The sequence below is a fragment of the Mercurialis annua genome, linkage group LG7, assembly GCF_937616625.2.
Source record: "Mercurialis annua linkage group LG7, ddMerAnnu1.2, whole genome shotgun sequence".
Lineage (NCBI taxonomy): Eukaryota > Viridiplantae > Streptophyta > Magnoliopsida > Malpighiales > Euphorbiaceae > Mercurialis > Mercurialis annua.
This window is the reverse complement of record NC_065576.1, coordinates 30,567,126-30,590,267: the sequence shown is the minus strand read 5'-3', so window position 1 is coordinate 30,590,267 and position 23,142 is coordinate 30,567,126. Positions and strand designations below refer to the sequence as shown.

General features: G+C 44.5%; 69 non-coding genes across 69 annotated transcripts; all 69 read left to right on the top strand.

The window, feature by feature from the left end:
• The first annotated feature begins 165 nt into the window (after positions 1-165).
• On the top strand, positions 166-284 carry LOC126657930 (5S ribosomal RNA). Its single transcript, XR_007633538.1, has one exon. It is a non-coding gene; the product is annotated as a 5S ribosomal RNA (ribosomal RNA).
• A 221-nt stretch (positions 285-505) lies between these two features.
• LOC126658036 (5S ribosomal RNA) lies at positions 506-624 on the top strand. Its single transcript, XR_007633638.1, has one exon. It is a non-coding gene; the product is annotated as a 5S ribosomal RNA (ribosomal RNA).
• A 213-nt stretch (positions 625-837) lies between these two features.
• On the top strand, positions 838-956 carry LOC126659161 (5S ribosomal RNA). Its single transcript, XR_007634714.1, has one exon. It is a non-coding gene; the product is annotated as a 5S ribosomal RNA (ribosomal RNA).
• A 214-nt stretch (positions 957-1,170) lies between these two features.
• Positions 1,171-1,289, top strand: LOC126658205 (5S ribosomal RNA). The gene has a single exon (XR_007633801.1). It is a non-coding gene; the product is annotated as a 5S ribosomal RNA (ribosomal RNA).
• Positions 1,290-1,503: 214 nt separating this feature from the next.
• LOC126659319 (5S ribosomal RNA) lies at positions 1,504-1,622 on the top strand. The gene has a single exon (XR_007634864.1). It is a non-coding gene; the product is annotated as a 5S ribosomal RNA (ribosomal RNA).
• Positions 1,623-1,842: 220 nt separating this feature from the next.
• On the top strand, positions 1,843-1,961 carry LOC126659160 (5S ribosomal RNA). Its single transcript, XR_007634713.1, has one exon. It is a non-coding gene; the product is annotated as a 5S ribosomal RNA (ribosomal RNA).
• Positions 1,962-2,175: 214 nt separating this feature from the next.
• Positions 2,176-2,294, top strand: LOC126659158 (5S ribosomal RNA). The gene has a single exon (XR_007634712.1). It is a non-coding gene; the product is annotated as a 5S ribosomal RNA (ribosomal RNA).
• Positions 2,295-2,508: 214 nt separating this feature from the next.
• LOC126658204 (5S ribosomal RNA) lies at positions 2,509-2,627 on the top strand. Its single transcript, XR_007633800.1, has one exon. It is a non-coding gene; the product is annotated as a 5S ribosomal RNA (ribosomal RNA).
• Positions 2,628-2,841: 214 nt separating this feature from the next.
• LOC126659354 (5S ribosomal RNA) lies at positions 2,842-2,960 on the top strand. Its single transcript, XR_007634898.1, has one exon. It is a non-coding gene; the product is annotated as a 5S ribosomal RNA (ribosomal RNA).
• Positions 2,961-3,174: 214 nt separating this feature from the next.
• LOC126659157 (5S ribosomal RNA) lies at positions 3,175-3,293 on the top strand. The gene has a single exon (XR_007634711.1). It is a non-coding gene; the product is annotated as a 5S ribosomal RNA (ribosomal RNA).
• A 214-nt stretch (positions 3,294-3,507) lies between these two features.
• On the top strand, positions 3,508-3,626 carry LOC126658203 (5S ribosomal RNA). The gene has a single exon (XR_007633799.1). It is a non-coding gene; the product is annotated as a 5S ribosomal RNA (ribosomal RNA).
• A 214-nt stretch (positions 3,627-3,840) lies between these two features.
• Positions 3,841-3,959, top strand: LOC126659156 (5S ribosomal RNA). Its single transcript, XR_007634710.1, has one exon. It is a non-coding gene; the product is annotated as a 5S ribosomal RNA (ribosomal RNA).
• A 214-nt stretch (positions 3,960-4,173) lies between these two features.
• Positions 4,174-4,292, top strand: LOC126659155 (5S ribosomal RNA). The gene has a single exon (XR_007634709.1). It is a non-coding gene; the product is annotated as a 5S ribosomal RNA (ribosomal RNA).
• Positions 4,293-4,506: 214 nt separating this feature from the next.
• Positions 4,507-4,625, top strand: LOC126658202 (5S ribosomal RNA). Its single transcript, XR_007633798.1, has one exon. It is a non-coding gene; the product is annotated as a 5S ribosomal RNA (ribosomal RNA).
• A 214-nt stretch (positions 4,626-4,839) lies between these two features.
• On the top strand, positions 4,840-4,958 carry LOC126659154 (5S ribosomal RNA). The gene has a single exon (XR_007634708.1). It is a non-coding gene; the product is annotated as a 5S ribosomal RNA (ribosomal RNA).
• Positions 4,959-5,173: 215 nt separating this feature from the next.
• On the top strand, positions 5,174-5,292 carry LOC126659336 (5S ribosomal RNA). Its single transcript, XR_007634880.1, has one exon. It is a non-coding gene; the product is annotated as a 5S ribosomal RNA (ribosomal RNA).
• A 214-nt stretch (positions 5,293-5,506) lies between these two features.
• LOC126658645 (5S ribosomal RNA) lies at positions 5,507-5,625 on the top strand. The gene has a single exon (XR_007634225.1). It is a non-coding gene; the product is annotated as a 5S ribosomal RNA (ribosomal RNA).
• A 214-nt stretch (positions 5,626-5,839) lies between these two features.
• On the top strand, positions 5,840-5,958 carry LOC126657928 (5S ribosomal RNA). The gene has a single exon (XR_007633536.1). It is a non-coding gene; the product is annotated as a 5S ribosomal RNA (ribosomal RNA).
• A 221-nt stretch (positions 5,959-6,179) lies between these two features.
• LOC126658034 (5S ribosomal RNA) lies at positions 6,180-6,298 on the top strand. The gene has a single exon (XR_007633636.1). It is a non-coding gene; the product is annotated as a 5S ribosomal RNA (ribosomal RNA).
• Positions 6,299-6,511: 213 nt separating this feature from the next.
• On the top strand, positions 6,512-6,630 carry LOC126659153 (5S ribosomal RNA). The gene has a single exon (XR_007634707.1). It is a non-coding gene; the product is annotated as a 5S ribosomal RNA (ribosomal RNA).
• A 214-nt stretch (positions 6,631-6,844) lies between these two features.
• Positions 6,845-6,963, top strand: LOC126658200 (5S ribosomal RNA). The gene has a single exon (XR_007633797.1). It is a non-coding gene; the product is annotated as a 5S ribosomal RNA (ribosomal RNA).
• A 214-nt stretch (positions 6,964-7,177) lies between these two features.
• LOC126659318 (5S ribosomal RNA) lies at positions 7,178-7,296 on the top strand. The gene has a single exon (XR_007634863.1). It is a non-coding gene; the product is annotated as a 5S ribosomal RNA (ribosomal RNA).
• Positions 7,297-7,516: 220 nt separating this feature from the next.
• On the top strand, positions 7,517-7,635 carry LOC126657927 (5S ribosomal RNA). Its single transcript, XR_007633535.1, has one exon. It is a non-coding gene; the product is annotated as a 5S ribosomal RNA (ribosomal RNA).
• Positions 7,636-7,856: 221 nt separating this feature from the next.
• LOC126659152 (5S ribosomal RNA) lies at positions 7,857-7,975 on the top strand. Its single transcript, XR_007634706.1, has one exon. It is a non-coding gene; the product is annotated as a 5S ribosomal RNA (ribosomal RNA).
• A 214-nt stretch (positions 7,976-8,189) lies between these two features.
• LOC126657926 (5S ribosomal RNA) lies at positions 8,190-8,308 on the top strand. Its single transcript, XR_007633534.1, has one exon. It is a non-coding gene; the product is annotated as a 5S ribosomal RNA (ribosomal RNA).
• Positions 8,309-8,529: 221 nt separating this feature from the next.
• On the top strand, positions 8,530-8,648 carry LOC126657925 (5S ribosomal RNA). The gene has a single exon (XR_007633533.1). It is a non-coding gene; the product is annotated as a 5S ribosomal RNA (ribosomal RNA).
• A 215-nt stretch (positions 8,649-8,863) lies between these two features.
• LOC126659150 (5S ribosomal RNA) lies at positions 8,864-8,982 on the top strand. The gene has a single exon (XR_007634704.1). It is a non-coding gene; the product is annotated as a 5S ribosomal RNA (ribosomal RNA).
• A 214-nt stretch (positions 8,983-9,196) lies between these two features.
• Positions 9,197-9,315, top strand: LOC126659149 (5S ribosomal RNA). The gene has a single exon (XR_007634703.1). It is a non-coding gene; the product is annotated as a 5S ribosomal RNA (ribosomal RNA).
• A 214-nt stretch (positions 9,316-9,529) lies between these two features.
• Positions 9,530-9,648, top strand: LOC126658199 (5S ribosomal RNA). Its single transcript, XR_007633796.1, has one exon. It is a non-coding gene; the product is annotated as a 5S ribosomal RNA (ribosomal RNA).
• A 214-nt stretch (positions 9,649-9,862) lies between these two features.
• Positions 9,863-9,981, top strand: LOC126657924 (5S ribosomal RNA). Its single transcript, XR_007633532.1, has one exon. It is a non-coding gene; the product is annotated as a 5S ribosomal RNA (ribosomal RNA).
• A 215-nt stretch (positions 9,982-10,196) lies between these two features.
• Positions 10,197-10,315, top strand: LOC126659335 (5S ribosomal RNA). The gene has a single exon (XR_007634879.1). It is a non-coding gene; the product is annotated as a 5S ribosomal RNA (ribosomal RNA).
• Positions 10,316-10,529: 214 nt separating this feature from the next.
• Positions 10,530-10,648, top strand: LOC126658644 (5S ribosomal RNA). The gene has a single exon (XR_007634224.1). It is a non-coding gene; the product is annotated as a 5S ribosomal RNA (ribosomal RNA).
• A 214-nt stretch (positions 10,649-10,862) lies between these two features.
• Positions 10,863-10,981, top strand: LOC126657922 (5S ribosomal RNA). Its single transcript, XR_007633531.1, has one exon. It is a non-coding gene; the product is annotated as a 5S ribosomal RNA (ribosomal RNA).
• A 221-nt stretch (positions 10,982-11,202) lies between these two features.
• LOC126658033 (5S ribosomal RNA) lies at positions 11,203-11,321 on the top strand. Its single transcript, XR_007633635.1, has one exon. It is a non-coding gene; the product is annotated as a 5S ribosomal RNA (ribosomal RNA).
• A 213-nt stretch (positions 11,322-11,534) lies between these two features.
• LOC126659148 (5S ribosomal RNA) lies at positions 11,535-11,653 on the top strand. The gene has a single exon (XR_007634702.1). It is a non-coding gene; the product is annotated as a 5S ribosomal RNA (ribosomal RNA).
• A 214-nt stretch (positions 11,654-11,867) lies between these two features.
• Positions 11,868-11,986, top strand: LOC126658198 (5S ribosomal RNA). The gene has a single exon (XR_007633795.1). It is a non-coding gene; the product is annotated as a 5S ribosomal RNA (ribosomal RNA).
• Positions 11,987-12,200: 214 nt separating this feature from the next.
• LOC126659316 (5S ribosomal RNA) lies at positions 12,201-12,319 on the top strand. Its single transcript, XR_007634862.1, has one exon. It is a non-coding gene; the product is annotated as a 5S ribosomal RNA (ribosomal RNA).
• Positions 12,320-12,539: 220 nt separating this feature from the next.
• Positions 12,540-12,658, top strand: LOC126657921 (5S ribosomal RNA). Its single transcript, XR_007633530.1, has one exon. It is a non-coding gene; the product is annotated as a 5S ribosomal RNA (ribosomal RNA).
• Positions 12,659-12,879: 221 nt separating this feature from the next.
• LOC126659147 (5S ribosomal RNA) lies at positions 12,880-12,998 on the top strand. Its single transcript, XR_007634701.1, has one exon. It is a non-coding gene; the product is annotated as a 5S ribosomal RNA (ribosomal RNA).
• A 214-nt stretch (positions 12,999-13,212) lies between these two features.
• On the top strand, positions 13,213-13,331 carry LOC126659146 (5S ribosomal RNA). Its single transcript, XR_007634700.1, has one exon. It is a non-coding gene; the product is annotated as a 5S ribosomal RNA (ribosomal RNA).
• A 221-nt stretch (positions 13,332-13,552) lies between these two features.
• On the top strand, positions 13,553-13,671 carry LOC126657920 (5S ribosomal RNA). The gene has a single exon (XR_007633529.1). It is a non-coding gene; the product is annotated as a 5S ribosomal RNA (ribosomal RNA).
• Positions 13,672-13,886: 215 nt separating this feature from the next.
• LOC126659388 (5S ribosomal RNA) lies at positions 13,887-14,005 on the top strand. Its single transcript, XR_007634932.1, has one exon. It is a non-coding gene; the product is annotated as a 5S ribosomal RNA (ribosomal RNA).
• A 214-nt stretch (positions 14,006-14,219) lies between these two features.
• LOC126659145 (5S ribosomal RNA) lies at positions 14,220-14,338 on the top strand. Its single transcript, XR_007634699.1, has one exon. It is a non-coding gene; the product is annotated as a 5S ribosomal RNA (ribosomal RNA).
• A 214-nt stretch (positions 14,339-14,552) lies between these two features.
• LOC126658197 (5S ribosomal RNA) lies at positions 14,553-14,671 on the top strand. The gene has a single exon (XR_007633794.1). It is a non-coding gene; the product is annotated as a 5S ribosomal RNA (ribosomal RNA).
• Positions 14,672-14,885: 214 nt separating this feature from the next.
• On the top strand, positions 14,886-15,004 carry LOC126659353 (5S ribosomal RNA). The gene has a single exon (XR_007634897.1). It is a non-coding gene; the product is annotated as a 5S ribosomal RNA (ribosomal RNA).
• Positions 15,005-15,218: 214 nt separating this feature from the next.
• On the top strand, positions 15,219-15,337 carry LOC126659144 (5S ribosomal RNA). Its single transcript, XR_007634698.1, has one exon. It is a non-coding gene; the product is annotated as a 5S ribosomal RNA (ribosomal RNA).
• A 214-nt stretch (positions 15,338-15,551) lies between these two features.
• Positions 15,552-15,670, top strand: LOC126659352 (5S ribosomal RNA). Its single transcript, XR_007634896.1, has one exon. It is a non-coding gene; the product is annotated as a 5S ribosomal RNA (ribosomal RNA).
• A 221-nt stretch (positions 15,671-15,891) lies between these two features.
• Positions 15,892-16,010, top strand: LOC126659142 (5S ribosomal RNA). The gene has a single exon (XR_007634697.1). It is a non-coding gene; the product is annotated as a 5S ribosomal RNA (ribosomal RNA).
• Positions 16,011-16,224: 214 nt separating this feature from the next.
• LOC126659351 (5S ribosomal RNA) lies at positions 16,225-16,343 on the top strand. Its single transcript, XR_007634895.1, has one exon. It is a non-coding gene; the product is annotated as a 5S ribosomal RNA (ribosomal RNA).
• A 221-nt stretch (positions 16,344-16,564) lies between these two features.
• LOC126659141 (5S ribosomal RNA) lies at positions 16,565-16,683 on the top strand. The gene has a single exon (XR_007634696.1). It is a non-coding gene; the product is annotated as a 5S ribosomal RNA (ribosomal RNA).
• A 214-nt stretch (positions 16,684-16,897) lies between these two features.
• On the top strand, positions 16,898-17,016 carry LOC126659350 (5S ribosomal RNA). Its single transcript, XR_007634894.1, has one exon. It is a non-coding gene; the product is annotated as a 5S ribosomal RNA (ribosomal RNA).
• A 221-nt stretch (positions 17,017-17,237) lies between these two features.
• Positions 17,238-17,356, top strand: LOC126659140 (5S ribosomal RNA). Its single transcript, XR_007634695.1, has one exon. It is a non-coding gene; the product is annotated as a 5S ribosomal RNA (ribosomal RNA).
• Positions 17,357-17,570: 214 nt separating this feature from the next.
• Positions 17,571-17,689, top strand: LOC126659138 (5S ribosomal RNA). Its single transcript, XR_007634693.1, has one exon. It is a non-coding gene; the product is annotated as a 5S ribosomal RNA (ribosomal RNA).
• A 214-nt stretch (positions 17,690-17,903) lies between these two features.
• On the top strand, positions 17,904-18,022 carry LOC126659348 (5S ribosomal RNA). The gene has a single exon (XR_007634892.1). It is a non-coding gene; the product is annotated as a 5S ribosomal RNA (ribosomal RNA).
• A 221-nt stretch (positions 18,023-18,243) lies between these two features.
• Positions 18,244-18,362, top strand: LOC126659137 (5S ribosomal RNA). Its single transcript, XR_007634692.1, has one exon. It is a non-coding gene; the product is annotated as a 5S ribosomal RNA (ribosomal RNA).
• A 214-nt stretch (positions 18,363-18,576) lies between these two features.
• Positions 18,577-18,695, top strand: LOC126659347 (5S ribosomal RNA). Its single transcript, XR_007634891.1, has one exon. It is a non-coding gene; the product is annotated as a 5S ribosomal RNA (ribosomal RNA).
• Positions 18,696-18,909: 214 nt separating this feature from the next.
• Positions 18,910-19,028, top strand: LOC126659136 (5S ribosomal RNA). The gene has a single exon (XR_007634691.1). It is a non-coding gene; the product is annotated as a 5S ribosomal RNA (ribosomal RNA).
• A 214-nt stretch (positions 19,029-19,242) lies between these two features.
• Positions 19,243-19,361, top strand: LOC126659346 (5S ribosomal RNA). The gene has a single exon (XR_007634890.1). It is a non-coding gene; the product is annotated as a 5S ribosomal RNA (ribosomal RNA).
• A 221-nt stretch (positions 19,362-19,582) lies between these two features.
• On the top strand, positions 19,583-19,701 carry LOC126659135 (5S ribosomal RNA). Its single transcript, XR_007634690.1, has one exon. It is a non-coding gene; the product is annotated as a 5S ribosomal RNA (ribosomal RNA).
• Positions 19,702-19,915: 214 nt separating this feature from the next.
• Positions 19,916-20,034, top strand: LOC126658466 (5S ribosomal RNA). Its single transcript, XR_007634052.1, has one exon. It is a non-coding gene; the product is annotated as a 5S ribosomal RNA (ribosomal RNA).
• A 214-nt stretch (positions 20,035-20,248) lies between these two features.
• Positions 20,249-20,367, top strand: LOC126659345 (5S ribosomal RNA). The gene has a single exon (XR_007634889.1). It is a non-coding gene; the product is annotated as a 5S ribosomal RNA (ribosomal RNA).
• Positions 20,368-20,581: 214 nt separating this feature from the next.
• On the top strand, positions 20,582-20,700 carry LOC126659134 (5S ribosomal RNA). Its single transcript, XR_007634689.1, has one exon. It is a non-coding gene; the product is annotated as a 5S ribosomal RNA (ribosomal RNA).
• Positions 20,701-20,914: 214 nt separating this feature from the next.
• On the top strand, positions 20,915-21,033 carry LOC126659133 (5S ribosomal RNA). Its single transcript, XR_007634688.1, has one exon. It is a non-coding gene; the product is annotated as a 5S ribosomal RNA (ribosomal RNA).
• Positions 21,034-21,247: 214 nt separating this feature from the next.
• Positions 21,248-21,366, top strand: LOC126657919 (5S ribosomal RNA). The gene has a single exon (XR_007633528.1). It is a non-coding gene; the product is annotated as a 5S ribosomal RNA (ribosomal RNA).
• A 214-nt stretch (positions 21,367-21,580) lies between these two features.
• On the top strand, positions 21,581-21,699 carry LOC126657918 (5S ribosomal RNA). The gene has a single exon (XR_007633527.1). It is a non-coding gene; the product is annotated as a 5S ribosomal RNA (ribosomal RNA).
• Positions 21,700-21,920: 221 nt separating this feature from the next.
• LOC126659387 (5S ribosomal RNA) lies at positions 21,921-22,039 on the top strand. Its single transcript, XR_007634931.1, has one exon. It is a non-coding gene; the product is annotated as a 5S ribosomal RNA (ribosomal RNA).
• Positions 22,040-22,253: 214 nt separating this feature from the next.
• On the top strand, positions 22,254-22,372 carry LOC126657915 (5S ribosomal RNA). The gene has a single exon (XR_007633525.1). It is a non-coding gene; the product is annotated as a 5S ribosomal RNA (ribosomal RNA).
• A 214-nt stretch (positions 22,373-22,586) lies between these two features.
• Positions 22,587-22,705, top strand: LOC126658195 (5S ribosomal RNA). The gene has a single exon (XR_007633792.1). It is a non-coding gene; the product is annotated as a 5S ribosomal RNA (ribosomal RNA).
• Positions 22,706-22,926: 221 nt separating this feature from the next.
• LOC126659132 (5S ribosomal RNA) lies at positions 22,927-23,045 on the top strand. Its single transcript, XR_007634687.1, has one exon. It is a non-coding gene; the product is annotated as a 5S ribosomal RNA (ribosomal RNA).
• The last annotated feature ends 97 nt before the right edge of the window (positions 23,046-23,142 follow it).

Genomic DNA, 23,142 nt, shown 5'->3' with positions numbered 1-23,142 from the left:
AGACAAACAGAACGAGTAACGACTAACGATGAATTGCAATTCAGGGACCAAACGGGAAATATGGAAAAAGTTCAGGGACCAAAACGTACTTTTAAAGATAGTTTTTATTTTGGTTGAATGAGTTGCAAGGCAGCGGATATATGCGATGATCGTGCAAGGTATGACGGGTGCGATCATACCAGCACTAATGCACCGGATCCCATCAGAACTCCGAAGTCAAACGTGCTTGGGCGAGAGCAGTACTAGGATGGGTGACCTCCTGGGAAGTCCTCGTGTTGCACCCCTTTTGCGCTTTTTTTGAACTGCGTTTTTTCTATTATTACTATCGCCGAGAGACAAACAGAACGAGTAACGAGTAACGAGTAACGATGAATTGCAATTCAGGGACCAAACGGGAAATATGGAAAAAGTTCAGGGACCAAAACGTACTTTTAAAGATAGCTTTTATTTTGGTTGAATGAGTTGCAAGGCAGCGGATATATGCGATGATCGTGCAAGGTATGACGGGTGCGATCATACCAGCACTAATGCACCAGATCCCATCAGAACTCCGAAGTTAAACGTGCTTGGGCGAGAGCAGTACTAGGATGGGTGACCTCCTGGGAAGTCCTCGTGTTGCACCCCTTTTCGCTTTTTTTGAACTGCGTTTTTTCTATTATTACTATCGCCGAGAGACAAACAGAACGAGTAACGAGTAACGATGAATTGCAATTCAGGGACCAAACGGGAAATATGGAAAAAGTTCAGGGACCAAAACGTACTTTTAAAGATAGTTTTTATTTTGGTTGAATGAGTTGCAAGGCAGCGGATATATGCGATGATCGTGCAAGGTATGACGGGTGCGATCATACCAGCACTAATGCACCGGATCCCATCAGAACTCCGAAGTTAAACGTGCTTGGGCGAGAGCAGTACTAGGATGGGTGACCTCCTGGGAAGTCCTCGTGTTGCACCCCTTTTTCGCTTTTTTTGAACTGCGTTTTTTCTATTATTACTATCGCCGAGAGACAAACAGAACGAGTAACGAGTAACGATGAATTGCAATTCAGGGACCAAACGGGAAATATGGAAAAAGTTCAGGGACCAAAACGTACTTTTAATGATAGCTTTTATTTTGGTTGAATGAGTTGCAAGGCAGCGGATATATGCGATGATCGTGCAAGGTATGACGGGTGCGATCATACCAGCACTAATGCACCGGATCCCATCAGAACTCCGAAGATAAACGTGCTTGGGCGAGAGCAGTACTAGGATGGGTGACCTCCTGGGAAGTCCTCGTGTTGCACCCCTTTTTCGCTTTTTTTGAACTGCGTTTTTTCTATTATTACTATCGCCGAGAGACAAACAGAACGAGTAACGAGTAACGATGAATTGCAATTCAGGGACCAAACGGGAAATATGGAAAAAGTTCAGGGACCAAAACGTACTTTTAAAGATAGTTTTTATTTTGGTTGAATGAGTTGCAAGGCAGCGGATATATGCGATGATCGTGCAAGGTATGACGGGTGCGATCATACCAGCACTAATGCACCGGATCCCATCAGAACTCCGAAGTTAAACGTGCTTGGGCGAGAGCAGTACTAGGATGGGTGACCTCCTGGGAAGTCCTCGTGTTGCACCCTTTTTTCGCTTTTTTTGAACTGCGTTTTTTCTATTATTACTATCGCCGAGAGACAAACAGAACGAGTAACGAGTAACGAGTAACGATGAATTGCAATTCAGGGACCAAACGGGAAATATGGAAAAAATCAGGGACCAAAACGTACTTTTAAAGATAGTTTTTATTTTGGTTGAATGAGTTGCAAGGCAGCGGATATATGCGATGATCGTGCAAGGTATGACGGGTGCGATCATACCAGCACTAATGCACCGGATCCCATCAGAACTCCGAAGTTAAACGTGCTTGGGCGAGAGCAGTACTAGGATGGGTGACCTCCTGGGAAGTCCTCGTGTTGCACCCCTTTTTCGCTTTTTTTGAACCGCGTTTTTTCTATTATTACTATCGCCGAGAGACAAACAGAACGAGTAACGAGTAACGATGAATTGCAATTCAGGGACCAAACGGGAAATATGGAAAAAGTTCAGGGACCAAAACGTACTTTTAAAGATAGTTTTTATTTTGGTTGAATGAGTTGCAAGGCAGCGGATATATGCGATGATCGTGCAAGGTATGACGGGTGCGATCATACCAGCACTAATGCACCGGATCCCATCAGAACTCCGAAGTTAAACGTGCTTGGGCGAGAGCAGTACTAGGATGGGTGACCTCCTGGGAAGTCCTCGTGTTGCACCCCTTTTTCGCTTTTTTTGAACTGCGTTTTTTCTATTATTACTATCGCCGAGAGACAAACAGAACGAGTAACGAGTAACGATGAATTGCAATTCAGGGACCAAACGGGAAATATGGAAAAAGTTCAGGGACCAAAACGTACTTTTAATGATAGCTTTTATTTTGGTTGAATGAGTTGCAAGGCAGCGGATATATGCGATGATCGTGCAAGGTATGACGGGTGCGATCATACCAGCACTAATGCACCGGATCCCATCAGAACTCCGAAGATAAACGTGCTTGGGCGAGAGCAGTACTAGGATGGGTGACCTCCTGGGAAGTCCTCGTGTTGCACCCCTTTTTCGCTTTTTTTGAACTGCGTTTTTTCTATTATTACTATCGCCGAGAGACAAACAGAACGAGTAACGAGTAACGATGAATTGCAATTCAGGGACCAAACGGGAAATATGGAAAAAGTTCAGGGACCAAAACGTACTTTTAAAGATAGTTTTTATTTTGGTTGAATGAGTTGCAAGGCAGCGGATATATGCGATGATCGTGCAAGGTATGACGGGTGTGATCATACCAGCACTAATGCACCGGATCCCATCAGAACTCCGAAGTTAAACGTGCTTGGGCGAGAGCAGTACTAGGATGGGTGACCTCCTGGGAAGTCCTCGTGTTGCACCCCTTTTTCGCTTTTTTTGAACTGCGTTTTTTCTATTATTACTATCGCCGAGAGACAAACAGAACGAGTAACGAGTAACGATGAATTGCAATTCAGGGACCAAACGGGAAATATGGAAAAAGTTCAGGGACCAAAACGTACTTTTAAAGATAGTTTTTATTTTGGTTGAATGAGTTGCAAGGCAGCGGATATATGCGATGATCGTGCAAGGTATGACGGGTGCGATCATACCAGCACTAATGCACCGGATCCCATCAGAACTCCGAAGTTAAACGTGCTTGGGCGAGAGCAGTACTAGGATGGGTGACCTCCTGGGAAGTCCTCGTGTTGCACCCCTTTTTCGCTTTTTTTGAACTGCGTTTTTTCTATTATTACTATCGCCGAGAGACAAACAGAACGAGTAACGAGTAACGATGAATTGCAATTCAGGGACCAAACGGGAAATATGGAAAAAGTTCAGGGACCAAAACGTACTTTTAATGATAGCTTTTATTTTGGTTGAATGAGTTGCAAGGCAGCGGATATATGCGATGATCGTGCAAGGTATGACGGGTGCGATCATACCAGCACTAATGCACCGGATCCCATCAGAACTCCGAAGATAAACGTGCTTGGGCGAGAGCAGTACTAGGATGGGTGACCTCCTGGGAAGTCCTCGTGTTGCACCCCTTTTTCGCTTTTTTTGAACTGCGTTTTTTCTATTATTACTATCGCCGAGAGACAAACAGAACGAGTAACGAGTAACGATGAATTGCAATTCAGGGACCAAACGGAAAATATGGAAAAAGTTCAGGGACCAAAACGTACTTTTAAAGATAGTTTTTATTTTGGTTGAATGAGTTGCAAGGCAGCGGATATATGCGATGATCGTGCAAGGTATGACGGGTGCGATCATACCAGCACTAATGCACCGGATCCCATCAGAACTCCGAAGTTAAACGTGCTTGGGCGAGAGCAGTACTAGGATGGGTGACCTCCTGGGAAGTCCTCGTGTTGCACCCCTTTTTCGCTTTTTTTGAACTGCGTTTTTTCTATTATTACTATCGCCGAGAGACAAACAGAACGAGTAACGAGTAACGATGAATTGCAATTCAGGGACCAAACGGGAAATATGGAAAAAGTTCAGGGACCAAAACGTACTTTTAAAGATAGTTTTTATTTTGGTTGAATGAGTTGCAAGGCAGCGGATATATGCGATGATCGTGCAAGGTATGACGGGTGCGATCATACCAGCACTAATGCACCGGATCCCATCAGAACTCCGAAGTTAAACGTGCTTGGGCGAGAGCAGTACTAGGATGGGTGACCTCCTGGGAAGTCCTCGTGTTGCACCCCTTTTTCGCTTTTTTTGAACTGCGTTTTTTCTATTATTACTATCGCCGAGAGACAAACAGAACGAGTAACGAGTAACGATGAATTGCAATTCAGGGACCAAACGGGAAATATGGAAAAAGTTCAGGGACCAAAACGTACTTTTAATGATAGCTTTTATTTTGGTTGAATGAGTTGCAAGGCAGCGGATATATGCGATGATCGTGCAAGGTATGACGGGTGCGATCATACCAGCACTAATGCACCGGATCCCATCAGAACTCCGAAGATAAACGTGCTTGGGCGAGAGCAGTACTAGGATGGGTGACCTCCTGGGAAGTCCTCGTGTTGCACCCCTTTTTCGCTTTTTTTGAACTGCGTTTTTTCTATTATTACTATCGCCGAGAGACAAACAGAACGAGTAACGAGTAACGATGAATTGCAATTCAGGGACCAAACGGGAAATATGGAAAAAGTTCAGGGACCAAAACGTACTTTTAAAGATAGTTTTTATTTTGGTTGAATGAGTTGCAAGGCAGCGGATATATGCGATGATCGTGCAAGGTATGACGGGTGCGATCATACCAGCACTAATGCACCGGATCCCATCAGAACTCCGAAGTTAAACGTGCTTGGGCGAGAGCAGTACTAGGATGGGTGACCTCCTGGGAAGTCCTCGTGTTGCACCCCTTTTTCGCTTTTTTTTGAACTGCGTTTTTTCTATTATTACTATCGCCGAGAGACAAACAGAACGAGTAACGAGTAACGATGAATTGCAATTCAGGGACCAAACGGGAAATATGGAAAAAGTTCAGGGACCAAAACGTACTTTTAAAGATAGTTTTTATTTTGGTTGAATGAGTTGCAAGGCAGCGGATATATGCGATGATCGTGCAAGGTATGACGGGTGCGATCATACCAGCACTAATGCACCGGATCCCATCAGAACTCCGAAGTTAAACGTGCTTGGGCGAGAGCAGTACTAGGATGGGTGACCTTCTGGGAAGTCCTCGTGTTGCACCCCTTTTTCGCTTTTTTTGAACTGCGTTTTTTCTATTATTACTATCCCCGAGAGACAAACAGAACGAGTAACGAGTAACGATGAATTGCAATTCAGGGACCAAACGGGAAATATGGAAAAAGTTCAGGGACCAAAACGTACTTTTAAAGATAGTTTTTATTTTGGTTCAATGAGTTGCAAGGCAGCGGATATATGCGATGATCGTGCAAGGTATGACGGGTGCGATCATACCAGCACTAATGCACCAGAACCCATCAGAACTCCGAAGTCAAACGTGCTTGGGCGAGAGCAGTACTAGGATGGGTGACCTCCTGGGAAGTCCTCGTGTTGCACCCCTTTTTCGCTTTTTTTGAACTGCGTTTTTTCTATTATTACTATCGCCGAGAGACAAACAGAACGAGTAACGACTAACGATGAATTGCAATTCAGGGACCAAACGGGAAATATGGAAAAAGTTCAGGGACCAAAACGTACTTTTAAAGATAGTTTTTATTTTGGTTGAATGAGTTGCAAGGCAGCGGATATATGCGATGATCGTGCAAGGTATGACGGGTGCGATCATACCAGCACTAATGCACCGGATCCCATCAGAACTCCGAAGTCAAACGTGCTTGGGCGAGAGCAGTACTAGGATGGGTGACCTCCTGGGAAGTCCTCGTGTTGCACCCCTTTTGCGCTTTTTTTGAACTGCGTTTTTTCTATTATTACTATCGCCGAGAGACAAACAGAACGAGTAACGAGTAACGAGTAACGATGAATTGCAATTCAGGGACCAAACGGGAAATATGGAAAAAGTTCAGGGACCAAAACGTACTTTTAAAGATAGCTTTTATTTTGGTTGAATGAGTTGCAAGGCAGCGGATATATGCGATGATCGTGCAAGGTATGACGGGTGCGATCATACCAGCACTAATGCACCAGATCCCATCAGAACTCCGAAGTTAAACGTGCTTGGGCGAGAGCAGTACTAGGATGGGTGACCTCCTGGGAAGTCCTCGTGTTGCACCCCTTTTCGCTTTTTTTGAACTGCGTTTTTTCTATTATTACTATCGCCGAGAGACAAACAGAACGAGTAACGAGTAACGATGAATTGCAATTCAGGGACCAAACGGGAAATATGGAAAACGTTCAGGGACCAAAACGTACTTTTAAAGATAGTTTTTATTTTGGTTGAATGAGTTGCAAGGCAGCGGATATATGCGATGATCGTGCAAGGTATGACGGGTGCGATCATACCAGCACTAATGCACCGGATCCCATCAGAACTCCGAAGTTAAACGTGCTTGGGCGAGAGCAGTACTAGGATGGGTGACCTCCTGGGAAGTCCTCGTGTTGCACCCCTTTTTCGCTTTTTTTGAACTGCGTTTTTTCTATTATTACTATCGCCGAGAGACAAACAGAACGAGTAACGAGTAACGATGAATTGCAATTCAGGGACCAAACGGGAAATATGGAAAAAGTTCAGGGACCAAAACGTACTTTTAATGATAGCTTTTATTTTGGTTGAATGAGTTGCAAGGCAGCGGATATATGCGATGATCGTGCAAGGTATGACGGGTGCGATCATACCAGCACTAATGCACCGGATCCCATCAGAACTCCGAAGATAAACGTGCTTGGGCGAGAGCAGTACTAGGATGGGTGACCTCCTGGGAAGTCCTCGTGTTGCACCCCTTTTTCGCTTTTTTTGAACTGCGTTTTTTCTATTATTACTATCGCCGAGAGACAAACAGAACGAGTAACGAGTAACGATGAATTGCAATTCAGGGACCAAACGGGAAATATGGAAAAAGTTCAGGGACCAAAACGTACTTTTAAAGATAGTTTTTATTTTGGTTGAATGAGTTGCAAGGCAGCGGATATATGCGATGATCGTGCAAGGTATGACGGGTGCGATCATACCAGCACTAATGCACCGGATCCCATCAGAACTCCGAAGTTAAACGTGCTTGGGCGAGAGCAGTACTAGGATGGGTGACCTCCTGGGAAGTCCTCGTGTTGCACCCTTTTTTCGCTTTTTTTGAACTGCGTTTTTTCTATTATTACTATCGCCGAGAGACAAACAGAACGAGTAACGAGTAACGAGTAACGATGAATTGCAATTCAGGGACCAAACGGGAAATATGGAAAAAATCAGGGACCAAAACGTACTTTTAAAGATAGTTTTTATTTTGGTTGAATGAGTTGCAAGGCAGCGGATATATGCGATGATCGTGCAAGGTATGACGGGTGCGATCATACCAGCACTAATGCACCGGATCCCATCAGAACTCCGAAGTCAAACGTGCTTGGGCGAGAGCAGTACTAGGATGGGTGACCTCCTGGGAAGTCCTCGTGTTGCACCCCTTTTTCGCTTTTTTTGAACTGCGTTTTTTCTATTATTACTATCGCCGAGAGACAAACAGAACGAGTAACGAGTAACGAGTAACGATGAATTGCAATTCAGGGACCAAACGGGAAATATGGAAAAAGTTCAGGGACCAAAACGTACTTTTAAAGATAGTTTTTATTTTGGTTGAATGAGTTGCAAGGCAGCGGATATATGCGATGATCGTGCAAGGTATGACGGGTGCGATCATACCAGCACTAATGCACCGGATCCCATCAGAACTCCGAAGTTAAACGTGCTTGGGCGAGAGCAGTACTAGGATGGGTGACCTCCTGGGAAGTCCTCGTGTTGCACCCCTTTTTCGCTTTTTTTGAACTGCGTTTTTTCTATTATTACTATCGCCGAGAGACAAACAGAACGAGTAACGAGTAACGATGAATTGCAATTCAGGGACCAAACGGGAAATATGGAAAAAGTTCAGGGACCAAAACGTACTTTTAAAGATAGTTTTTATTTTGGTTGAATGAGTTGCAAGGCAGCGGATATATGCGATGATCGTGCAAGGTATGACGGGTGCGATCATACCAGCACTAATGCACCGGATCCCATCAGAACTCCGAAGTCAAACGTGCTTGGGCGAGAGCAGTACTAGGATGGGTGACCTCCTGGGAAGTCCTCGTGTTGCACCCCTTTTGCGCTTTTTTTGAACTGCGTTTTTTCTATTATTACTATCGCCGAGAGACAAACAGAACGAGTAACGAGTAACGAGTAACGATGAATTGCAATTCAGGGACCAAACGGGAAATATGGAAAAAGTTCAGGGACCAAAACGTACTTTTAAAGATAGCTTTTATTTTGGTTGAATGAGTTGCAAGGCAGCGGATATATGCGATGATCGTGCAAGGTATGACGGGTGCGATCATACCAGCACTAATGCACCGGATCCCATCAGAACTCCGAAGTCAAACGTGCTTGGGCGAGAGCAGTACTAGGATGGGTGACCTCCTGGGAAGTCCTCGTGTTGCACCCCTTTTTCGCTTTTTTTTGAACTGCGTTTTTTCTATTATTACTATCGCCGAGAGACAAACAGAACGAGTAACGAGTAACGATGAATTGCAATTCAGGGACCAAACGGGAAATATGGAAAAAGTTCAGGGACCAAAACGTACTTTTAAAGATAGTTTTTATTTTGGTTGAATGAGTTGCAAGGCAGCGGATATATGCGATGATCGTGCAAGGTATGACGGGTGCGATCATACCAGCACTAATGCACCGGATCCCATCAGAACTCCGAAGTTAAACGTGCTTGGGCGAGAGCAGTACTAGGATGGGTGACCTCCTGGGAAGTCCTCGTGTTGCACCCCTTTTTCGCTTTTTTTGAACTGCGTTTTTTCTATTATTACTATCGCCGAGAGACAAACAGAACGAGTAACGAGTAACGATGAATTGCAATTCAGGGACCAAACGGGAAATATGGAAAAAGTTCAGGGACCAAAACGTACTTTTAAAGATAGTTTTTATTTTGGTTGAATGAGTTGCAAGGCAGCGGATATATGCGATGATCGTGCAAGGTATGACGGGTGCGATCATACCAGCACTAATGCACCGGATCCCATCAGAACTCCGAAGTTAAACGTGCTTGGGCGAGAGCAGTACTAGGATGGGTGACCTCCTGGGAAGTCCTCGTGTTGCACCCCTTTTTCGCTTTTTTTGAACTGCGTTTTTTCTATTATTACTATCGCCGAGAGACAAACAGAACGAGTAACGAGTAACGATGAATTGCAATTCAGGGACCAAACGGGAAATATGGAAAAAGTTCAGGGACCAAAACGTACTTTTAATGATAGCTTTTATTTTGGTTGAATGAGTTGCAAGGCAGCGGATATATGCGATGATCGTGCAAGGTATGACGGGTGCGATCATACCAGCACTAATGCACCGGATCCCATCAGAACTCCGAAGATAAACGTGCTTGGGCGAGAGCAGTACTAGGATGGGTGACCTCCTGGGAAGTCCTCGTGTTGCACCCCTTTTTCGCTTTTTTTGAACTGCGTTTTTTCTATTATTACTATCGCCGAGAGACAAACAGAACGAGTAACGAGTAACGATGAATTGCAATTCAGGGACCAAACGGGAAATATGGAAAAAGTTCAGGGACCAAAACGTACTTTTAAAGATAGTTTTTATTTTGGTTGAATGAGTTGCAAGGCAGCGGATATATGCGATGATCGTGCAAGGTATGACGGGTGCGATCATACCAGCACTAATGCACCGGATCCCATCAGAACTCCGAAGTCAAACGTGCTTGGGCGAGAGCAGTACTAGGATGGGTGACCTCCTGGGAAGTCCTCGTGTTGCACCCCTTTTTCGCTTTTTTTTGAACTGCGTTTTTTCTATTATTACTATCGCCGAGAGACAAACAGAACGAGTAACGAGTAACGATGAATTGCAATTCAGGGACCAAACGGGAAATATGGAAAAAGTTCAGGGACCAAAACGTACTTTTAAAGATAGTTTTTATTTTGGTTGAATGAGTTGCAAGGCAGCGGATATATGCGATGATCGTGCAAGGTATGACGGGTGCGATCATACCAGCACTAATGCACCGGATCCCATCAGAACTCCGAAGTTAAACGTGCTTGGGCGAGAGCAGTACTAGGATGGGTGACCTTCTGGGAAGTCCTCGTGTTGCACCCCTTTTTCGCTTTTTTTGAACTGCGTTTTTTCTATTATTACTATCCCCGAGAGACAAACAGAACGAGTAACGAGTAACGATGAATTGCAATTCAGGGACCAAACGGGAAATATGGAAAAAGTTCAGGGACCAAAACGTACTTTTAAAGATAGTTTTTATTTTGGTTCAATGAGTTGCAAGGCAGCGGATATATGCGATGATCGTGCAAGGTATGACGGGTGCGATCATACCAGCACTAATGCACCAGAACCCATCAGAACTCCGAAGTCAAACGTGCTTGGGCGAGAGCAGTACTAGGATGGGTGACCTCCTGGGAAGTCCTCGTGTTGCACCCCTTTTTCGCTTTTTTTGAACTGCGTTTTTTCTATTATTACTATCGCCGAGAGACAAACAGAACGAGTAACGACTAACGATGAATTGCAATTCAGGGACCAAACGGGAAATATGGAAAAAGTTCAGGGACCAAAACGTACTTTTAAAGATAGTTTTTATTTTGGTTGAATGAGTTGCAAGGCAGCGGATATATGCGATGATCGTGCAAGGTATGACGGGTGCGATCATACCAGCACTAATGCACCGGATCCCATCAGAACTCCGAAGTCAAACGTGCTTGGGCGAGAGCAGTACTAGGATGGGTGACCTCCTGGGAAGTCCTCGTGTTGCACCCCTTTTGCGCTTTTTTTGAACTGCGTTTTTTCTATTATTACTATCGCCGAGAGACAAACAGAACGAGTAACGAGTAACGAGTAACGATGAATTGCAATTCAGGGACCAAACGGGAAATATGGAAAAAGTTCAGGGACCAAAACGTACTTTTAAAGATAGCTTTTATTTTGGTTGAATGAGTTGCAAGGCAGCGGATATATGCGATGATCGTGCAAGGTATGACGGGTGCGATCATACCAGCACTAATGCACCAGATCCCATCAGAACTCCGAAGTTAAACGTGCTTGGGCGAGAGCAGTACTAGGATGGGTGACCTCCTGGGAAGTCCTCGTGTTGCACCCCTTTTCGCTTTTTTTGAACTGCGTTTTTTCTATTATTACTATCGCCGAGAGACAAACAGAACGAGTAACGAGTAACGATGAATTGCAATTCAGGGACCAAACGGGAAATATGGAAAAAGTTCAGGGACCAAAACGTACTTTTAAAGATAGTTTTTATTTTGGTTGAATGAGTTGCAAGGCAGCGGATATATGCGATGATCGTGCAAGGTATGACGGGTGCGATCATACCAGCACTAATGCACCGGATCCCATCAGAACTCCGAAGTTAAACGTGCTTGGGCGAGAGCAGTACTAGGATGGGTGACCTCCTGGGAAGTCCTCGTGTTGCACCCCTTTTTCGCTTTTTTTGAACTGCGTTTTTTCTATTATTACTATCGCCGAGAGACAAACAGAACGAGTAACGAGTAACGATGAATTGCAATTCAGGGACCAAACGGGAAATATGGAAAAAGTTCAGGGACCAAAACGTACTTTTAATGATAGCTTTTATTTTGGTTGAATGAGTTGCAAGGCAGCGGATATATGCGATGATCGTGCAAGGTATGACGGGTGCGATCATACCAGCACTAATGCACCGGATCCCATCAGAACTCCGAAGATAAACGTGCTTGGGCGAGAGCAGTACTAGGATGGGTGACCTCCTGGGAAGTCCTCGTGTTGCACCCCTTTTTCGCTTTTTTTGAACTGCGTTTTTTCTATTATTACTATCGCCGAGAGACAAACAGAACGAGTAACGAGTAACGATGAATTGCAATTCAGGGACCAAACGGGAAATATGGAAAAAGTTCAGGGACCAAAACGTACTTTTAAAGATAGTTTTTATTTTGGTTGAATGAGTTGCAAGGCAGCGGATATATGCGATGATCGTGCAAGGTATGACGGGTGCGATCATACCAGCACTAATGCACCGGATCCCATCAGAACTCCGAAGTTAAACGTGCTTGGGCGAGAGCAGTACTAGGATGGGTGACCTCCTGGGAAGTCCTCGTGTTGCACCCTTTTTTCGCTTTTTTTGAACTGCGTTTTTTCTATTATTACTATCGCCGAGAGACAAACAGAACGAGTAACGAGTAACGAGTAACGATGAATTGCAATTCAGGGACCAAACGGGAAATATGGAAAAAATCAGGGACCAAAACGTACTTTTAAAGATAGTTTTTATTTTGGTTGAATGAGTTGCAAGGCAGCGGATATATGCGATGATCGTGCAAGGTATGACGGGTGCGATCATACCAGCACTAATGCACCGGATCCCATCAGAACTCCGAAGTCAAACGTGCTTGGGCGAGAGCAGTACTAGGATGGGTGACCTCCTGGGAAGTCCTCGTGTTGCACCCCTTTTTCGCTTTTTTTGAACTGCGTTTTTTCTATTATTACTATCGCCGAGAGACAAACAGAACGAGTAACGAGTAACGAGTAACGATGAATTGCAATTCAGGGACCAAACGGGAAATATGGAAAAAGTTCAGGGACCAAAACGTACTTTTAAAGATAGTTTTTATTTTGGTTGAATGAGTTGCAAGGCAGCGGATATATGCGATGATCGTGCAAGGTATGACGGGTGCGATCATACCAGCACTAATGCACCGGATCCCATCAGAACTCCGAAGTTAAACGTGCTTGGGCGAGAGCAGTACTAGGATGGGTGACCTCCTGGGAAGTCCTCGTGTTGCACCCCTTTTTCGCTTTTTTTGAACTGCGTTTTTTCTATTATTACTATCGCCGAGAGACAAACAGAACGAGTAACGAGTAACGATGAATTGCAATTCAGGGACCAAACGGGAAATATGGAAAAAGTTCAGGGACCAAAACGTACTTTTAAAGATAGGTTTTATTTTGGTTGAATGAGTTGCAAGGCAGCGGATATATGCGATGATCGTGCAAGGTATGACGGGTGCGATCATACCAGCACTAATGCACCGGATCCCATCAGAACTCCGAAGTTAAACGTGCTTGGGCGAGAGCAGTACTAGGATGGGTGACCTCCTGGGAAGTCCTCGTGTTGCACCCCTTTTGCGCTTTTTTTGAACTGCGTTTTTTCTATTATTACTATCGCCGAGAGACAAACAGAACGAGTAACGAGTAACGAGTAACGATGAATTGCAATTCAGGGACCAAACGGGAAATATGGAAAAAGTTCAGGGACCAAAACGTACTTTTAAAGATAGCTTTTATTTTGGTTGAATGAGTTGCAAGGCAGCGGATATATGCGATGATCGTGCAAGGTATGACGGGTGCGATCATACCAGCACTAATGCACCGGATCCCATCAGAACTCCGAAGTCAAACGTGCTTGGGCGAGAGCAGTACTAGGATGGGTGACCTCCTGGGAAGTCCTCGTGTTGCACCCCTTTTTCGCTTTTTTTTGAACTGCGTTTTTTCTATTATTACTATCGCCGAGAGACAAACAGAACGAGTAACGAGTAACGATGAATTGCAATTCAGGGACCAAACGGGAAATATGGAAAAAGTTCAGGGACCAAAACGTACTTTTAAAGATAGTTTTTATTTTGGTTGAATGAGTTGCAAGGCAGCGGATATATGCGATGATCGTGCAAGGTATGACGGGTGCGATCATACCAGCACTAATGCACCGGATCCCATCAGAACTCCGAAGTTAAACGTGCTTGGGCGAGAGCAGTACTAGGATGGGTGACCTCCTGGGAAGTCCTCGTGTTGCACCCGTTTTTCGCTTTTTTTGAACTGCGTTTTTTCTATTATTACTATCGCCGAGAGACAAACAGAACGAGTAACGAGTAACGATGAATTGCAATTCAGGGACCAAACGGGAAATATGGAAAAAGTTCAGGGACCAAAACGTACTTTTAAAGATAGTTTTTATTTTGGTTGAATGAGTTGCAAGGCAGCGGATATATGCGATGATCGTGCAAGGTATGACGGGTGCGATCATACCAGCACTAATGCACCGGATCCCATCAGAACTCCGAAGTTAAACGTGCTTGGGCGAGAGCAGTACTAGGATGGGTGACCTCCTGGGAAGTCCTCGTGTTGCACCCCTTTTTCGCTTTTTTTGAACTGCGTTTTTTCTATTATTACTATCGCCGAGAGACAAACAGAACGAGTAACGAGTAACGATGAATTGCAATTCAGGGACCAAACGGGAAATATGGAAAAAGTTCAGGGACCAAAACGTACTTTTAATGATAGCTTTTATTTTGGTTGAATGAGTTGCAAGGCAGCGGATATATGCGATGATCGTGCAAGGTATGACGGGTGCGATCATACCAGCACTAATGCACCGGATCCCATCAGAACTCCGAAGATAAACGTGCTTGGGCGAGAGCAGTACTAGGATGGGTGACCTCCTGGGAAGTCCTCGTGTTGCACCCCTTTTTCGCTTTTTTTGAACTGCGTTTTTTCTATTATTACTATCGCCGAGAGACAAACAGAACGAGTAACGAGTAACGATGAATTGCAATTCAGGGACCAAACGGGAAATATGGAAAAAGTTCAGGGACCAAAACGTACTTTTAAAGATAGTTTTTATTTTGGTTGAATGAGTTGCAAGGCAGCGGATATATGCGATGATCGTGCAAGGTATGACGGGTGTGATCATACCAGCACTAATGCACCGGATCCCATCAGAACTCCGAAGTTAAACGTGCTTGGGCGAGAGCAGTACTAGGATGGGTGACCTCCTGGGAAGTCCTCGTGTTGCACCCCTTTTTCGCTTTTTTTGAACTGCGTTTTTTCTATTATTACTATCGCCGAGAGACAAACAGAACGAGTAACGAGTAACGATGAATTGCAATTCAGGGACCAAACGGGAAATATGGAAAAAGTTCAGGGACCAAAACGTACTTTTAAAGATAGTTTTTATTTTGGTTGAATGAGTTGCAAGGCAGCGGATATATGCGATGATCGTGCAAGGTATGACGGGTGCGATCATACCAGCACTAATGCACCGGATCCCATCAGAACTCCGAAGTTAAACGTGCTTGGGCGAGAGCAGTACTAGGATGGGTGACCTCCTGGGAAGTCCTCGTGTTGCACCCCTTTTTCGCTTTTTTTGAACTGCGTTTTTTCTATTATTACTATCGCCGAGAGACAAACAGAACGAGTAACGACTAACGATGAATTGCAATTCAGGGACCAAACGGGAAATATGGAAAAAGTTCAGGGACCAAAACGTACTTTTAATGATAGCTTTTATTTTGGTTGAATGAGTTGCAAGGCAGCGGATATATGCGATGATCGTGCAAGGTATGACGGGTGTGATCATACCAGCACTAATGCACCGGATCCCATCAGAACTCCGAAGTTAAACGTGCTTGGGCGAGAGCAGTACTAGGATGGGTGACCTCCTGGGAAGTCCTCGTGTTGCACCCCTTTTTCGCTTTTTTTGAACTGCGTTTTTTCTATTATTACTATCGCCGAGAGACAAACAGAACGAGTAACGAGTAACGAGTAACGATGAATTGCAATTCAGGGACCAAACGGGAAATATGGAAAAAGTTCAGGGACCAAAACGTACTTTTAAAGATAGTTTTTATTTTGGTTGAATGAGTTGCAAGGCAGCGGATATATGCGATGATCGTGCAAGGTATGACGGGTGCGATCATACCAGCACTAATGCACCGGATCCCATCAGAACTCCGAAGTTAAACGTGCTTGGGCGAGAGCAGTACTAGGATGGGTGACCTCCTGGGAAGTCCTCGTGTTGCACCCCTTTTTCGCTTTTTTTGAACTGCGTTTTTTCTATTATTACTATCGCCGAGAGACAAACAGAACGAGTAACGAGTAACGATGAATTGCAATTCAGGGACCAAACGGGAAATATGGAAAAAGTTCAGGGACCAAAACGTACTTTTAAAGATAGTTTTTATTTTGGTTGAATGAGTTGCAAGGCAGCGGATATATGCGATGATCGTGCAAGGTATGACGGGTGTGATCATACCAGCACTAATGCACCGGATCCCATCAGAACTCCGAAGTTAAACGTGCTTGGGCGAGAGCAGTACTAGGATGGGTGACCTCCTGGGAAGTCCTCGTGTTGCACCCCTTTTTCGCTTTTTTTGAACTGCGTTTTTTCTATTATTACTATCGCCGAGAGACAAACAGAACGAGTAACGAGTAACGAGTAACGATGAATTGCAATTCAGGGACCAAACGGGAAATATGGAAAAAGTTCAGGGACCAAAACGTACTTTTAAAGATAGTTTTTATTTTGGTTGAATGAGTTGCAAGGCAGCGGATATATGCGATGATCGTGCAAGGTATGACGGGTGCGATCATACCAGCACTAATGCACCGGATCCCATCAGAACTCCGAAGTTAAACGTGCTTGGGCGAGAGCAGTACTAGGATGGGTGACCTCCTGGGAAGTCCTCGTGTTGCACCCCTTTTTCGCTTTTTTTGAACTGCGTTTTTTCTATTATTACTATCGCCGAGAGACAAACAGAACGAGTAACGAGTAACGATGAATTGCAATTCAGGGACCAAACGGGAAATATGGAAAAAGTTCAGGGACCAAAACGTACTTTTAAAGATAGTTTTTATTTTGGTTGAATGAGTTGCAAGGCAGCGGATATATGCGATGATCGTGCAAGGTATGACGGGTGTGATCATACCAGCACTAATGCACCGGATCCCATCAGAACTCCGAAGTTAAACGTGCTTGGGCGAGAGCAGTACTAGGATGGGTGACCTCCTGGGAAGTCCTCGTGTTGCACCCCTTTTTCGCTTTTTTTGAACTGCGTTTTTTCTATTATTACTATCGCCGAGAGACAAACAGAACGAGTAACGAGTAACGAGTAACGATGAATTGCAATTCAGGGACCAAACGGGAAATATGGAAAAAGTTCAGGGACCAAAACGTACTTTTAAAGATAGTTTTTATTTTGGTTGAATGAGTTGCAAGGCAGCGGATATATGCGATGATCGTGCAAGGTATGACGGGTGCGATCATACCAGCACTAATGCACCGGATCCCATCAGAACTCCGAAGTTAAACGTGCTTGGGCGAGAGCAGTACTAGGATGGGTGACCTCCTGGGAAGTCCTCGTGTTGCACCCCTTTTTCGCTTTTTTTGAACTGCGTTTTTTCTATTATTACTATCGCCGAGAGACAAACAGAACGAGTAACGAGTAACGATGAATTGCAATTCAGGGACCAAACGGGAAATATGAAAAAAGTTCAGGGACCAAAACGTACTTTTAAAGATAGTTTTTATTTTGGTTGAATGAGTTGCAAGGCAGCGGATATATGCGATGATCGTGCAAGGTATGACGGGTGCGATCATACCAGCACTAATGCACCGGATCCCATCAGAACTCCGAAGTTAAACGTGCTTGGGCGAGAGCAGTACTAGGATGGGTGACCTCCTGGGAAGTCCTCGTGTTGCACCCCTTTTTCGCTTTTTTTGAACTGCGTTTTTTCTATTATTACTATCGCCGAGAGACAAACAGAACGAGTAACGAGTAACGATGAATTGCAATTCAGGGACCAAACGGGAAATATGGAAAAAGTTCAGGGACCAAAACGTACTTTTAAAGATAGTTTTTATTTTGGTTGAATGAGTTGCAAGGCAGCGGATATATGCGATGATCGTGCAAGGTATGACGGGTGTGATCATACCAGCACTAATGCACCGGATCCCATCAGAACTCCGAAGTTAAACGTGCTTGGGCGAGAGCAGTACTAGGATGGGTGACCTCCTGGGAAGTCCTCGTGTTGCACCCCTTTTTCGCTTTTTTTGAACTGCGTTTTTTCTATTATTACTATCGCCGAGAGACAAACAGAACGAGTAACGAGTAACGAGTAACGATGAATTGCAATTCAGGGACCAAACGGGAAATATGGAAAAAGTTCAGGGACCAAAACGTACTTTTAAAGATAGTTTTTATTTTGGTTGAATGAGTTGCAAGGCAGCGGATATATGCGATGATCGTGCAAGGTATGACGGGTGCGATCATACCAGCACTAATGCACCGGATCCCATCAGAACTCCGAAGTTAAACGTGCTTGGGCGAGAGCAGTACTAGGATGGGTGACCTCCTGGGAAGTCCTCGTGTTGCACCCCTTTTTCGCTTTTTTTGAACTGCGTTTTTTCTATTATTACTATCGCCGAGAGACAAACAGAACGAGTAACGAGTAACGATGAATTGCAATTCAGGGACCAAACGGGAAATATGGAAAAAGTTCAGGGACCAAAACGTACTTTTAAAGATAGTTTTTATTTTGGTTGAATGAGTTGCAAGGCAGCGGATATATGCGATGATCGTGCAAGGTATGACGGGTGTGATCATACCAGCACTAATGCACCGGATCCCATCAGAACTCCGAAGTTAAACGTGCTTGGGCGAGAGCAGTACTAGGATGGGTGACCTCCTGGGAAGTCCTCGTGTTGCACCCCTTTTTCGCTTTTTTTGAACTGCGTTTTTTCTATTATTACTATCGCCGAGAGACAAACAGAACGAGTAACGAGTAACGATGAATTGCAATTCAGGGACCAAACGGGAAATATGGAAAAAGTTCAGGGACCAAAACGTACTTTTAAAGATAGTTTTTATTTTGGTTGAATGAGTTGCAAGGCAGCGGATATATGCGATGATCGTGCAAGGTATGACGGGTGCGATCATACCAGCACTAATGCACCGGATCCCATCAGAACTCCGAAGTTAAACGTGCTTGGGCGAGAGCAGTACTAGGATGGGTGACCTCCTGGGAAGTCCTCGTGTTGCACCCCTTTTTCGCTTTTTTTGAACTGCGTTTTTTCTATTATTACTATCGCCGAGAGACAAACAGAACGAGTAACGACTAACGATGAATTGCAATTCAGGGACCAAACGGGAAATATGGAAAAAGTTCAGGGACCAAAACGTACTTTTAATGATAGCTTTTATTTTGGTTGAATGAGTTGCAAGGCAGCGGATATATGCGATGATCGTGCAAGGTATGACGGGTGTGATCATACCAGCACTAATGCACCGGATCCCATCAGAACTCCGAAGTTAAACGTGCTTGGGCGAGAGCAGTACTAGGATGGGTGACCTCCTGGGAAGTCCTCGTGTTGCACCCCTTTTTCGCTTTTTTTGAACTGCGTTTTTTCTATTATTACTATCGCCGAGAGACAAACAGAACGAGTAACGAGTAACGAGTAACGATGAATTGCAATTCAGGGACCAAACGGGAAATATGGAAAAAGTTCAGGGACCAAAACGTACTTTTAAAGATAGTTTTTATTTTGGTTGAATGAGTTGCAAGGCAGCGGATATATGCGATGATCGTGCAAGGTATGACGGGTGCGATCATACCAGCACTAATGCACCGGATCCCATCAGAACTCCGAAGTTAAACGTGCTTGGGCGAGAGCAGTACTAGGATGGGTGACCTCCTGGGAAGTCCTCGTGTTGCACCCCTTTTTCGCTTTTTTTGAACTGCGTTTTTTCTATTATTACTATCGCCGAGAGACAAACAGAACGAGTAACGAGTAACGATGAATTGCAATTCAGGGACCAAACGGGAAATATGGAAAAAGTTCAGGGACCAAAACGTACTTTTAAAGATAGTTTTTATTTTGGTTGAATGAGTTGCAAGGCAGCGGATATATGCGATGATCGTGCAAGGTATGACGGGTGCGATCATACCAGCACTAATGCACCGGATCCCATCAGAACTCCGAAGTTAAACGTGCTTGGGCGAGAGCAGTACTAGGATGGGTGACCTCCTGGGAAGTCCTCTTGTTGCACCCCTTTTTCGCTTTTTTTGAACTGCGTTTTTTCTATTATTACTATCGCCGAGAGACAAACAGAACGAGTAACGACTAACGATGAATTGCAATTCAGGGACCAAACGGGAAATATGGAAAAAGTTCAGGGACCAAAACGTACTTTTAATGATAGCTTTTATTTTGGTTGAATGAGTTGCAAGGCAGCGGATATATGCGATGATCGTGCAAGGTATGACGGGTGTGATCATACCAGCACTAATGCACCGGATCCCATCAGAACTCCGAAGTTAAACGTGCTTGGGCGAGAGCAGTACTAGGATGGGTGACCTCCTGGGAAGTCCTCGTGTTGCACCCCTTTTTCGCTTTTTTTGAACTGCGTTTTTTCTATTATTACTATCGCCGAGAGACAAACAGAACGAGTAACGAGTAACGATGAATTGCAATTCAGGGACCAAACGGGAAATATGGAAAAAGTTCAGGGACCAAAACGTACTTTTAAAGATAGTTTTTATTTTGGTTGAATGAGTTGCAAGGCAGCGGATATATGCGATGATCGTGCAAGGTATGACGGGTGCGATCATACCAGCACTAATGCACCGGATCCCATCAGAACTCCGAAGTTAAACGTGCTTGGGCGAGAGCAGTACTAGGATGGGTGACCTCCTGGGAAGTCCTCGTGTTGCACCCCTTTTTCGCTTTTTTTGAACTGCGTTTTTTCTATTATTACTATCGCCGAGAGACAAACAGAACGAGTAACGAGTAACGATGAATTGCAATTCAGGGACCAAACGGGAAATATGGAAAAAGTTCAGGGACCAAAACGTACTTTTAAAGATAGTTTTTATTTTGGTTGAATGAGTTGCAAGGCAGCGGATATATGCGATGATCGTGCAAGGTATGACGGGTGCGATCATACCAGCACTAATGCACCGGATCCCATCAGAACTCCGAAGTTAAACGTGCTTGGGCGAGAGCAGTACTAGGATGGGTGACCTCCTGGGAAGTCCTCGTGTTGCACCCCTTTTTCGCTTTTTTTGAACTGCGTTTTTTCTATTATTACTATCGCCGAGAGACAAACAGAACGAGTAACGAGTAACGATGAATTGCAATTCAGGGACCAAACGGGAAATATGGAAAAAGTTCAGGGACCAAAACGTACTTTTAAAGATAGTTTTTATTTTGGTTGAATGAGTTGCAAGGCAGCGGATATATGCGATGATCGTGCAAGGTATGACGGGTGCGATCATACCAGCACTAATGCACCGGATCCCATCAGAACTCCGAAGTCAAACGTGCTTGGGCGAGAGCAGTACTAGGATGGGTGACCTCCTGGGAAGTCCTCGTGTTGCACCCCTTTTTCGCTTTTTTTGAACTGCGTTTTTTCTATTATTACTATCGCCGAGAGACAAACAGAACGAGTAACGAGTAACGATGAATTGCAATTCAGGGACCAAACGGGAAATATGGAAAAAGTTCAGGGACCAAAACGTACTTTTAAAGATAGTTTTTATTTTGGTTGAATGAGTTGCAAGGCAGCGGATATATGCGATGATCGTGCAAGGTATGACGGGTGCGATCATACCAGCACTAATGCACCGGATCCCATCAGAACTCCGAAGTCAAACGTGCTTGGGCGAGAGCAGTACTAGGATGGGTGACCTCCTGGGAAGTCCTCGTGTTGCACCCCTTTTGCGCTTTTTTTGTACTGCGTTTTTTCTATTATTACTATCGCCGAGAGACAAACAGAACGAGTAACGAGTAACGAGTAACGATGAATTGCAATTCAGGGACCAAACGGGAAATATGGAAAAAGTTCAGGGACCAAAACGTACTTTTAAAGATAGCTTTTATTTTGGTTGAATGAGTTGCAAGGCAGCGGATATATGCGATGATCGTGCAAGGTATGACGGGTGCGATCATACCAGCACTAATGCACCGGATCCCATCAGAACTCCGAAGTTAAACGTGCTTGGGCGAGAGCAGTACTAGGATGGGTGACCTCCTGGGAAGTCCTCGTGTTGCACCCGTTTTTCGCTTTTTTTGAACTGCGTTTTTTCTATTATTACTATCGCCGAGAGACAAACAGAACGAGTAACGAGTAACGATGAATTGCAATTCAGGGACCAAACGGGAAATATGGAAAAAGTTCAGGGACCAAAACGTACTTTTAAAGATAGTTTTTATTTTGGTTGAATGAGTTGCAAGGCAGCGGATATATGCGATGATCGTGCAAGGTATGACGGGTGCGATCATACCAGCACTAATGCACCGGATCCCATCAGAACTCCGAAGTCAAACGTGCTTGGGCGAGAGCAGTACTAGGATGGGTGACCTCCTGGGAAGTCCTCGTGTTGCACCCCTTTTTCGCTTTTTTTGAACTGCGTTTTTTCTATTATTACTATCCCCGAGAGACAAACAGAACGAGTAACGAGTAACGATGAATTGCAATTCAGGGACCAAACGGGAAATATGGAAAAAGTTCAGGGACCAAAACGTACTTTTAATGATAGCTTTTATTTTGGTTGAATGAGTTGCAAGGCAGCGGATATATGCGATGATCGTGCAAGGTATGACGGGTGCGATCATACCAGCACTAATGCACCGGATCCCATCAGAACTCCGAAGATAAACGTGCTTGGGCGAGAGCAGTACTAGGATGGGTGACCTCCTGGGAAGTCCTCGTGTTGCACCCCTTTTTCGCTTTTTTTGAACTGCGTTTTTTCTATTATTACTATCGCCGAGAGACAAACAGAACGAGTAACGAGTAACGAGTAACGATGAATTGCAATTCAGGGACCAAACGGGAAATATGGAAAAAGTTCAGGGACCAAAACGTACTTTTAAAGATAGCTTTTATTTTGGTTGAATGAGTTGCAAGGCAGCGGATATATGCGATGATCGTGCAAGGTATGACGGGTGCGATCATACCAGCACTAATGCACCGGATCCCATCAGAACTCCGAAGTTAAACGTGCTTGGGCGAGAGCAGTACTAGGATGGGTGACCTCCTGGGAAGTCCTCGTGTTGCACCCCTTTTTCGCTTTTTTTGAACTGCGTTTTTTCTATTATTACTATCGCCGAGAGACAAACAGAACGAGTAACGAGTAACGATGAATTGCAATTCAGGGAC